The 12,294-nt window shown below is 31.7% G+C and overlaps 1 pseudogene; it reads right to left on the reverse strand.

Annotated features, from left to right (window-relative positions):
• Positions 1-5,036: 5,036 nt before the first annotated feature.
• On the reverse strand, positions 5,037-6,485 carry LOC107437984 (tyrosine decarboxylase pseudogene; annotated as a pseudogene).
• Positions 6,486-12,294: the final 5,809 nt, after the last annotated feature.

The raw sequence follows: 12,294 nt of genomic DNA on the forward strand, positions 1-12,294 counted from the left end.
ATGTGTGTATTACTGTAAAATAATTTTTTCTGTCTTCAATTCATTACAAATTAAAGTGAAATCAACATTGCTTTCGTCATTCCAATGAAAAAACTTGAGTTCAGACCGTACAGAACTGTAATAGTTATAGAATATTCTTCTTCTTGAAAATACTTAGCAATAAGTTTTGTATTTTTTAAACAGAACTTATTGCTAAGTATTTTCAAGAAGAAGAATATTCTATAAAAATTATTTTTGTATACCTGTCAGTATTATTTTATACCTGTCAGTATCATTCTATAACTATTATTTTTGTATACCTGTCAGTATGCTGTTATTTTAATAACAGCATACTGACAGGTATACAAAAATAATTTCTTCTACAGGAAACGAATTCTTATTTATTCAAAAAAAAAAAAAAAAACATTGATTTCAAATCATGATAGCTAATTTCTATTATAACTATCATATTCAGCTAATTGATAGCTAATAATATTATAAATAATACCATGCAGATGACAGCAATTCATCCGCCATTTACAACTGACAGTGAAAAGAAAATTGTTGTTTTAGCATCAATGTTTGAGAAAGAGTTATTAACACTTGATTAAAGTCAACTAAAAGGTGGACTATTGTAGTCCGCCTATGCTACATTTTGCTCTGTCCGCATTCAGAAAATCTATCATAACGAATGAATTATAATAATTAAGCATCAAAGAAAGTGCAATAATTGAATAGAGCTATAAGCTGGCAAACATCACTGACGTTATCTTTAAAATATTTGACAAAACTGATTTGTTGGTAGTTTAATTTAAAACAGTGCCTTTTGCCAAACCAATGAGAAAATTTCAATTTGGAAATCGGACAAAAAATCTAATTGGAAATCGGACTTCGCAATTTGTATTCAATTAGCTTCATGATAAATGTCGTAATTTGAGCGCCTACGGTATTCCCGCAATCCGGTAGACAGACACAAGTTCTTTATTTTATTATATGTATAGATAGATTTGTGTTCAAAATTAATATTTTTACTGACTATATATGGATTTGTTGCATACAGATTGACTATACACATATAATTTTATTTATTGTAATTGATAGTCATTATTTTTTTTTTTACAAAAAGTAAATTATTCCCGGAATAGCCCTTTGAGGGCCATAGAAGTTATGGAGGTTAGGATTCTATAATTTCAAACCAATCTGACATAATTGTGGCTACGTGACCAGCATTGTGCACAGACGGCCTTTACTTGCCATACAAACTGGTGTCCATCAATTTAAAACTGGGTGGGCTTCAACCCACCACCGGAGACCGGATACTAGTTCTTCACAACGACAATTCAGCTTATTAGCTGAGCCGCGATAGCCTTCCTCTCATTGGTAGGCGGATCACGTGTTAGAGCCCCCTTGTCGTCAGGCTAAAAGTGGGAGGTTTTCCTCTCCATGTAACGCATATACGAGCTAGTTCCTGCTGCGATGGCTCAGGGGATAGAGAGTTCGCCTTCCAATGCGGCGAACCGGGTTCAAATCCCAGTCGATATGAATTCCGCATCCGGCTTGCACCGAGCACACTGTTGACGTGAAATATCATCAGTGGTTAGTGGATCACGGGTTAGAGTTCCCTTGCCGTCAGGCTAACTGTGGGAGGTTCTCGTGGTCTTCCTCTCTATGTAACGCAAATGCGGGTTGGATTAGCTCCATCAAAAAGTCCTCCACGAAGGCAAATGTCTCCCAATACTCGATCCAGGAGTTACCTTATCTTCCGGATTTCAAAATTACAAGGATAGAGTTGAACGTTGGTAGTTCTAAACTTAAAAATTGTTTTGGTTGTTCAACAACGGTTATAAAGATAAAACAAAATATCAAAATCTTATATTACACATAATATGTGACAATAATGGTGATTACTATTGGAAGTTATCTAGGTCCAGACTAGAACAATTCCATTAAATTTATAAATTGCTTTACATTAAATTTGAAATATTTTTTTTCTCTTTTAAAACATCTTTTTGACAAAAGTGATTTAATTTATATGTCTCGAATACTTATTAAATTCATATGTTCATCTGCATTCTAACCTTCATACGTGTGACCTTGAATGACTAGTATATTTAACATTTAAATCGGAATAATGTTAGAATTTTGTTTTTATCGAAATTTTAAAACTGGACATTTATTAGATTTTGATAAAAGTAATCATGACTTGGTTTAATTTCGTTATCGAAGAAAATGGTTGTGTTATAGAACGAAAATGTGATAATTTTAATGTATTTAGTCGATGTTTCTCTATGCCTGTCGTTTTTAATGTGTGTATTTATAGATAATAAAGTAAAATTATAATTTTAAAAATTGCAATTTCCAAGTAGATTAAAAAGGCAAAAAATAGTTTTATTAATTATTATTTATTTATATATATATATTTTTTTTGATTTATTACGAAAAGCTTAGAGGACCCGAAATTCGAGAGGACAATTCGAAAGACGTGAGGGGGAAATAATTGCGAGACTGATGCATTGTATATGGTTACGAATTTGTAAAAATGTGTATTATTTTGTAAATATTCTTTTTTTATTGACGCCCGGTGGCTGAGCGGTAGCTTTCGCGCTGTCGTGCCACAGGTCCCTGGTTCGATCCTCGGGCCGGGCGAGGTTGACTCAGCCTTTCATCCCTTCAGTGGGTCGATAAATGAGTACCAAGCATGCTTGGGAACTAAACACTGGGGGTTCCGCGTTCGGCTGACCACCTGACCGGAATATCTGCTTCTGCACCCCAGAGCCCAAAGGTCAAGAAAACTGAGATGGGCACAGTCGGCCTTGGCCCTCTATGGGCTGTCGCGCCGCTGAGTTCTTAGCTATTTTTTTTATTAGGCTAAATATCTCAGATGGACTTCAAATAAACAGTTTAATAAGAAAATTTCTAAAAAGTCGCATAATTCTAACATAATTTAGAGAGAAAATAAAACTTAATGCATTTCTTATGGAAAACTCGGTTTGGCGACTTGGTTTATATCCTGACTTGGCGAACATTTTGGCTACAAAATGATAGTTCTGGAAAATTCGAGTTTCGAAGTGATTGGATTAATATTTATGGAGTCAGGCGAGAATTCCGAGGCTTTGTCGCCTAGCCTGTCTAAATAGTAGTGAGCCAGTAGTAGTGAATATTAGATCTGTTTGAGACTGCAATAATGTTCTTCTTTGCGAGACTTAAGTGAACCGTCTGAGGTTTCAAAGCTTGTGATTTGTCGCGTACTAACCAGTTATTCGTGTTGTAATTGAGTGATAAAAATTTCTGATAATAAATTTTTGGAGTCTTAAAGATTGTTTTATTCATCTTCAATCCACGCGAAACCCTGTGCTTCGTACAATATTTTTAGACAGACAAAAATATACAATTTTCTTTTTTAAAAACGTATGTTTTTAAAGTTATTGTTTTATTTTATTCTGTTAGTTTGTATATGTCAAATGTAGATTGGCTATGAAATAGCGATAAGTTTTACTGGCAGCATTTAGGAAAAAATTGTAATTTGTATTGTGAGATCAGGAACGTAACTCTAGTTCAATTTTAAACTCTCGAATTTGTCAGAAAGCAGCGGAAATGTGAATTTACGATAATCGGCGATAAAACCTATTCTATCTGGCCATGATACTTAAATACTGTTTGGTGTAAGAATATCAACTACTAAAACAGTGTGGTTTATCATTCTATTGTTCCGAGACCTTTTCAATTTGTTTTATTATATATATATATATATATATATATATATATATATATATATATATATATATATATATATATATATATATATATATATATATATATATATATATATATATATATACAAGTATATATTCTAAACGTTTAAGTTACAAAAAATGAAAACTTTTTTGTATCTACATCCTGTAAAATAGTTCACTAATCAAGTAATATATAATTTCGAAGGTGAGTTTTGTCCCTAATCCCTACCCAAAACTATGCTATGCTTGGTGCATTTTCTATCATAACATTGATCCTATTTTCTACATTACATTAATTGTGCAAGTTTCTTCTGTTAACGTGCTTACAGTGTTAAAAAAACAGTTATTTGTGCAAAATTTTAAAAGTATTGAGTATTTGAAAGACCGAAATTATTAAGACTCTTAAGAAATAATTGAAAAAAGAAACTATGCATTATGTGGTAGGGGAAACCATAGGGAGGCTCAAGGGGAGGCATGACGAAACTGAAAATCCAATCACTAGATCAAAAGCTATTAAGATGATATTCAGGCTCTTGTATCCGTGTTTTGTTAATAAATTGAATTTCGTCGTGTGAAAGAATTAGTGTCATCTATTTCAGCATAACCTATTCCAATACAGCATTGGTCAAATTTTTTAACACGATTTACACAGCGTAGCATCGATAAATGTCACACTGGCTGCCCTACTTTGGCCAGCGTGGCATCAATAAATGCCTCAACTTATGAATTCAATGAGATAGCGTGACTCTATTATGTGCCACTCTACAAAGTTAAAAATATTGACATTTAAAATCCAGCGTCTGTGCTAATTATTTATATATTAGCTACTCAAAAATTGCTCTACACCGGTGCTAGACGTGTGAAGCGCAATTTTTTTAATAATTTATCAACTTTAGAAGAAAAAATATCGAAATATAATTTCTTATCTAAATAAGGTTTATACCAATAATATGTAAAGCACATTATTTTTTTCCTTTTATAAGTTTGAATCCCCTATACCGGGAAAATAATATAAAAGCCTGCAACTAATAAAAAACTGTTTTACTGTAAGCCTTTATTTAAATTTAGAAACAACGATGCTTTTATTTCCCATTTATAAGTCGAAAGAAATTCTAACAAATACTACAAAAATGTAAACTTTTTGTTCAAATTGGTGTAGAAATACATAGTGTGTTTTTAAAGAATAGGTAAATCACTTTCTCAGTATATCAGTCAGTAGCTCAAATATTTAAATCAGAATTAGTCATTATCTTCATTTATAGAATTCATTATCTTCATTTATATCATTATCTTCATTGAAGGAATTTATTATTTTTATTTATTTTATTCATAAATTTCGTCTATTGTGAGGTCAAGTTCCTCTACTGTGTTCTTAATTACTTCCCATGCATACAGTATTTCTTTTTCTGTAATTTCTTCGTAATTCACACTGAAACGAATAATATAGATATTCCCTAACGATGCAGGAACCATGAACAACAGCCTTGAAGCATCGATTGCTGCCAATATCTTCGCATTTATTTCGTTGCTGTTTTTAAATCGAAAACACACTAGGCCAAAGTTAACATCATTCATAACCTCAAAGCGATCGTCTCCTCGAACTAATTCTTCAAATTTCTTCGCCAATTGAATATGGTTCCGTACGTATTTTTGTATACCTTCTACGCCAAACTTACGAATTGTCAACCACATTTTTAAAGCTCTAAATCTTCTTCTGTTATCAGTAGACCATTGATAGAAATCTATCATTTGAGTATCTGGATGAACGTTCATAGGAGTTGAATCAGGACATAAACTCTGAACATAATGAAACCTATCGTCCACCCATATTATCGAACAATCAAAGTGCATTAACATCCACTTACTTGGATTCGTATTTATTGATGATGCATATTCAAAACCTTTAGCCAAATGTCGAATTTCTGGGCAAACCAGAGCACTGGCACCATATGCACCGTCAATATGCAACCACAGATCATATTTTGCACAAATTGGACCTAGTTCGTCGAATTTATCGATTGCTGTAGATGATGTTGTTCCGAAAGTACCAACAACAAAGAAAGGATTCAGTCCTTTTTTCAGATCCTCTTTTACTTCTTCTTCAAGATCTTTTCCTCGAAATCGACACCTGTCATCTGTGTCAAGAATTCTGAGAGTGACCATTGCTATTAAGCAAGCCTTTTCAACGCTGGAATGTGCTTCTTTAGAGCAGTATGCAACTAATGACGACAGCAGTTCACCATCTGGTGTTGAAGGTTGCTTTTTTTTAAGTTTATGAAGAGCAGCCCATTGAGCTGCAAAAACAGTCATAAGCGTGCATTCACTTGCAGAGCCTCGTAAACAGCCTCCTCCTTGACGACCTTCTTTATGGAACAAGAATTTCTCTGGTAGCCCTAACAGTTTTGCAACCCAATCTATAATAATAATCTCAAGTTCAGTACTTGCCGGACAAGTGAACCATGTACTTCCTGAGCATCCGAAAGCTCCCGTTATTACTGTTCCGAGAAGAGACGGTAATGAGGTACCCAAAGGAAAATAGGAATAAAAGTGAGGATGAACCCAATGGGTTAGACCAGGTATAATGATTTTTTCCACGTCTTCCATTATCAGTTCAAATTTTTCACCTTTCATGGGTGCTTTTAAAGGGACAAAGTTTCGCATGTATCCTGGCTTTTCTTTTGTTACAACAGGTCTCTTAGAAATTGTAGCTCTATAATTAGCAATAAAATCGATCATTTCTTCACCAGCTTTCTTAAACTCTTTAGAATTCATCATGAATATTTAGAATATTTTGTTTTTATTTCTAACTTGAAACTAAGACTTTGTTTTGATTTCTTAGTATTTTACAATTCCTGACCGTAAGAAGTGTTTTTGCCTACCCACAAAAATGTATGTTTCATACAATAAGTATTTAAGTTCTCATAGTTTTTCGTTTAAAATTAATAAACAGTGTTGTTGGTATAAAGTGTTGATTTTATTTTGTATAAGTAATTTTTGTTTTGTTTAGTATAGTAAAAAAAGAATTGAAGGAACATTTAATCAATTGCAAAATTTTATTTTTTTGTCTCTTTAAATTTCATCAAGACAAATATTTCTTGATTACGCCCACGAACAAATAATACTTAAGGACTATCCTCTCGTCATAATAAATGCATTTTTCAAGCTACTCACAGTGAAGCCAGTTAGAAACAATGAAAGGAAACGGTTCCTGCAGTGAATTTGAAGCTTGACAATCATCAAATTAAAATTTAGTGTTTATGTTCTGTTTTTGTTTATTTTCTTCTCTTGTTATACTATAGTGAACGCTTTATAAAGTCACTTATCGAGGTTGAAATTGGGGTTTATATTTTGGCTGAGAGGGCTAACGTGTCAATCTAATGACTGTCAGAACGGGGGTTCGAATCCCAGAGCTGACACTACAAAATTTCACCTTTTCCTTTAGCATCAGATGAGTATCATTACTGACTATTTACAGATGTCTGATTATTTACTATTAATGTTAAAGTTGTCGTAATAGTTCTAAAGTTAAAAGAGTTTTTACTTCATTTCAATAAAAACTAATGAATTACGATTGAATTGCTTGAATTTATGTTATGTATAGCCAAAAACACATAAAATTATTCTGCCATTTTCTCAATGAGATAAACAAATCTCAAAGAGTAGTTATGACAATTACCGCATCTGAGGGCTCCGCTCATTTGGTAGGAAAGTGTTATCCTTCTGCTACTCTTTGAAGAGAAAACATATTCGTTGCCTTTTTACATACTCTAACCTTAGAGAAGAAACTCCACATGCATTTCTTAGTTATTAAACTATAGGTTTAGGTTTTTTTTCTGAAATGATAACATTTCTAGCGTATTTAAAAATATTTATAAAAATTTTCTGAAATCTAGCCGTTTGTGAGCATTTTATTTTTAAATCAACAGCTACTTAATATTACATATTCTAGTGCGACGTAAATTAACAACAACAACAACATAATATTACATAAAACCGTTACAATAACAAATGTTACAGTTAGTCTAAAACAATACTATTTAACTGTTAATAAATAACTAATGATAGTTGACACTAAATAAATTATTTGACAAATTTTTTTCATTTGATTATACAAGTATAATCAGTTAGTGATCTAATTTGATAGTTGTCCAACAGTCTTTTTAAAGAAACTGGTTCATATAAATTCGTTCAAAACATTATGTGCCATAATTAACAAAATTTAAAGGTTAGAAAAGTTCTCTGTTTAATTTAGGTAAAAAATAATAAATAAAAAATAATAAATAAAAAAAAAATTGCCAATGGAAACATTTCGAGAGATTGTCATGCATAAAAAATAGCTAGTGTTGAATATGTAACGTTGTATAACAACCAACTCTTACATTAATATATCTAAGTTATACAAATGTATAATGTAATGTAAGATATATCTTGATCATTATTTGAAAAATGAATACCACTAGTTGAGGCATAAGACATCATTAAAAGAAAGATTAAAAGAAAGGGTAAAAAAGTAGACAAGTGAGAATTATATTCCAACACTCCCTCCAATTTTTACTTGTCAATAAAGTAAAACAATTAAAAGCATGAAACAGAAAGTTAAAAAAAAATTGTTGCAATTTTTCTTTCTTTTTCTTTTTACTCTTGAGTCTTTGTTTATCCGTTTGTCTGTCGCGTTTGCTTTCATGTTTTTCACTGAGAAATCGCGAATCGGAATATCATCCGTATTCGAGCTTACAAAATAAAAATCTCTAGAGCGACAAAAAATATTTTCTTCAACAATTAATTATTTAATTAAAAAAAATCAGAAAAATAAGCCTAAAAAGTGCTTAAAATTGCAATAATTTTCAACCAAATTGGAATTTCGAAAACAAACTGCTTTAAGTTCAAAAAAAAAAAATAGCTTTCTCAGAACGTCATAAGTTAACTTTGTACTTGCCTTTCAGCGGGATGCATGTTATTTTAGGATACGTTATTTTTCTACAAGTTTTGCACTTAATCCCAAATTAATTATCATATTTTAATATATTTTTCCAGAGCACTCACTGTGCATTTTTCTACTTAATAATGTAATATCACATTTTTAAGTATTGCAGTTTTTGCCCTCAAAACAGAATATTACTTAAAGTTATGGAAAGGCTGGTCGCCAAATCATTAAGAGATAAAACAAATATTTGCATGCATTTTTCTATAGCAATTATTTGAATACGTAAAACTAATATGAAAGTTAGATAATTTAGACAAATAATAGTGCGAGTTTAAAGCCGTTTGGACAGCTAGTCCATAACAAACAAATCCAATTGCAGCAAACGATGATGTTTCCGGCTTATGCAAATCATTCGTGTTCGAATCAATCCTTATAATATATGTCCTGCCTTCCTTATCAGCTTTTACCAACATTTATGGAACATCTTCTTCTTCTTCTTCAGCACGATTACAGGCCTTGGCTGCCTCAACCACGCGTAGCCTCCATCCATGCCTCCTATCCATGGCGACTTTTTTCCAGTTGTTAATATTTATGGAACATACTGGATAAAATATCTTATTATTTGAGTCTAGTAGATTCTATTCCATCACCCACCAAAATGTAGACAAACTGTACTACTGTGTACGCTTTAAAAATATCCTACAATAAGCAAAGAATTCTAAAAATTAAAATTTATCATTTGTTTAGGAAATAACTAAAAAGATTAACTAGATTTTCATCCCAAGCCAAAATTTTTGATGGTTTTCCATTGATGAACAAACATGGTCCATCAATATAAGTAATCATCACCACTATGTAGGAATTCGGACTGATTTATGATGGTCCACCATAAAAAAACTGAAATTGTGTTGATGGTATGCTGAACTAACAGGAATTTCCGTTAAACCATCAAAGAAATGTATTGTTGCACCATTATGGAACATCACGAATTTCCATCTTAGTATCTTAGAAATCAGATGTTGGAACGATCATGAACTACCGTCATCCCAATGTAGGAATTCGGACTGATTTATGATGGTCCGACATAAATGTTTTTTTTGTTTATTCCTGAGAACCAACAAGAATTCCCATTAAACCATCACAGAAACGTATGGTTTAAACCATCATGGACCATCACGGATTGTTGGTCAATAAGAATCAAATTTCTCTTGATGGTTAACCATCATAGTATTAAAGTAGCATCTTCCATCATGGAATGAGGGAAGTTTGTTGGCATGTAAAAAATTATCGTATAATGGAAAATGCTGGATGATGGTGACCATCAAATGACGTTGGGCAATCATGAATCGCACTGAAACCAACATAAATTATCAAAATTATTGATGGAACCATCAAGAATCGCACTGAAACCAACATAAATTATCAAAATTATTGATGGAACCATCATGAATCGCACTGAAACCAACATAAATTATCAAAATTATTGATGGAACCATCAAGAATCGCACTGAAACTAACATAAATTATCAAAATTATTGATGGAACCATCAAGAATTTTGACTTGGGATTCCTTGCATTTTTTAAAAATGTTTCTGATCGCAATTGTGATTTTTCTTTCTTCTGTAGCATCGCATTACAACGTAAAAATCGCATTTTCTCCCATCATCTTAAACTCGGGTCTCTGAAGATACATAAACCGTACTTACTACCATTTACTCGAGCCTACACGAATAAAAAGCCTACTCGAACTCAACATCAGCAAATCAAGTATCGAAATTTATGTTAAGCTTGGTCCATTTCCATGTTAACCATTTCCATGTTAATCGCACAAAAGTGGCATAATGGCGATAATGCTGGGGAACAAATTTTTTTAACTTGCCTAATTCGAGTGTAGGGATTTTAAATCTGAAATTAGTTTTGTTCTTAAAGCACAGGTTTTTTAAAATGACTTATTTAGTCTATTTTTTCGTCGAAATGTACAATGTCAAAGACTTAATATAGAACAAGGAGTCGGTTAATGTTGCGACAAATCTCTAGAGGAGAATGGGCACATCATCAGGATTAAAATTGCTTGAAAATCCATATCGGAAATGTTGTCCTATGCAACTGGCAGCACTTCCCTTTAATGAACTTTTCAGAAGCACACGAATAAGCAGTTAATAATTGGGTAGCTCTCCTAGCAGCGTATGATGACATTTCCTGGCATGGGTTTCTAGGAAATTTTGAAACTAATTATACGCAAAATCTCCCCTAGAAGTTTTTCGCAACATTTACGTGATTCCCTGTTATATGTAATGTTTTTAAACTACATTTCTACAAAAAATATTCTAAAAATGTCATTGGAAAAAAAGTAACTGTTGCTTGGAGAGAGAAACATACTACAGATTTGAAATCAACGATACGAAAGTATCGAAGATCTGTTGAAAAATTCTCAGAAATGCAACAGAAAACAAAAAAACTGTTCCCATTGTTGTTTATGAAATTATATAGGTCCAGACTAAAACAATTTCATTAAAGTTCTAAACTGTTTTACTTTAAATTTTAAATACCTTTAAAATATTTATTTGACAAAGGTAAAGAAATTTATGTGCGTTGAATTGTTATAATTAAATTAATGTATTCAAATATATTCTAACAATCATGCGCCTAACCTTGAATGACGAGGAATTTTTGCATTATAAGTGGAATAATGCCAGAATTTTATTTTAAGCGGAATTTTAAATGTGGCCCATAAATTTATTAGGTTTCAGAAGAGATATTCAAAACTCAGTTTATTTTTGTTATTGGGGAAAAAGGTTATATTAGAATATTAACGAAGATGTGATAATTTTAATGTGCTTAGTAGAAGTATCTTTAGATAATATCTGTTGTTTTTAAGGTTTATATTTATAGACAATAAAATAAAATAATAGTTTTAAAAACTCTAGTTTTAGGTAGAATTAAAAGGAATAATTAAATATATTTCTTATACTTATAAAAAAACAAAAACGGATTACCTTGAATAGTTTTTGATCTAATGATCAGATCTTCAGGTTCTATGACTCAAACTTAATGGTTCAAGGGAGTAAACTCAAATATGCTAATTAATTAGCTCAGACAATATTTTAAGTTATGAAATCAGACACAAAAAACATACTTTCTCTGAATAAACATACCTTTATTTTAACGGATTCAGATTTCTGACCCTCAAAATGTAGGGGGTAGTCGCCAAGATGGTCCCAATAGCTTGGTCAGGAGGGCGGTCCTAAGTTTAAACCCCTTAATATTATTTTTACTTCTTGCGTATTTCACCTTATCTCGGGAATTTTTTAAGCGAATTAAAAAAAATTAACTCAATTGAAAAATTCGTTTATCCAAGGATAATTCCGTGCAAAAAATAACTTTTAGTAACTATATATTATTTTAATTAAGAATGGTCAAAAACTTTTTGAATTGTGAAGTGATTGAATTGTAATTTTTGCATCATTTTAAAGAATATAATTTTACATGGCATAGTAAAAAATGTGAACGAAATAGGACGTACAGTTAGTTCCTGAGAAATCTAAATTCGAAAAAGTCATATTTACGAAATTCGATTTCTCAGGAACTATTCGATTGATTTCACTCAAATTTTGTATTTCGCCTTGTAAATTCAATTCCTTAAAACGATGTAAAAAA

This window comes from Parasteatoda tepidariorum, chromosome 1, assembly GCF_982258835.1.
Source record: "Parasteatoda tepidariorum strain Cologne lab strain chromosome 1, Ptep-v5.0, whole genome shotgun sequence".
Taxonomy (NCBI): Eukaryota; Metazoa; Arthropoda; class Arachnida; order Araneae; family Theridiidae; genus Parasteatoda; species Parasteatoda tepidariorum.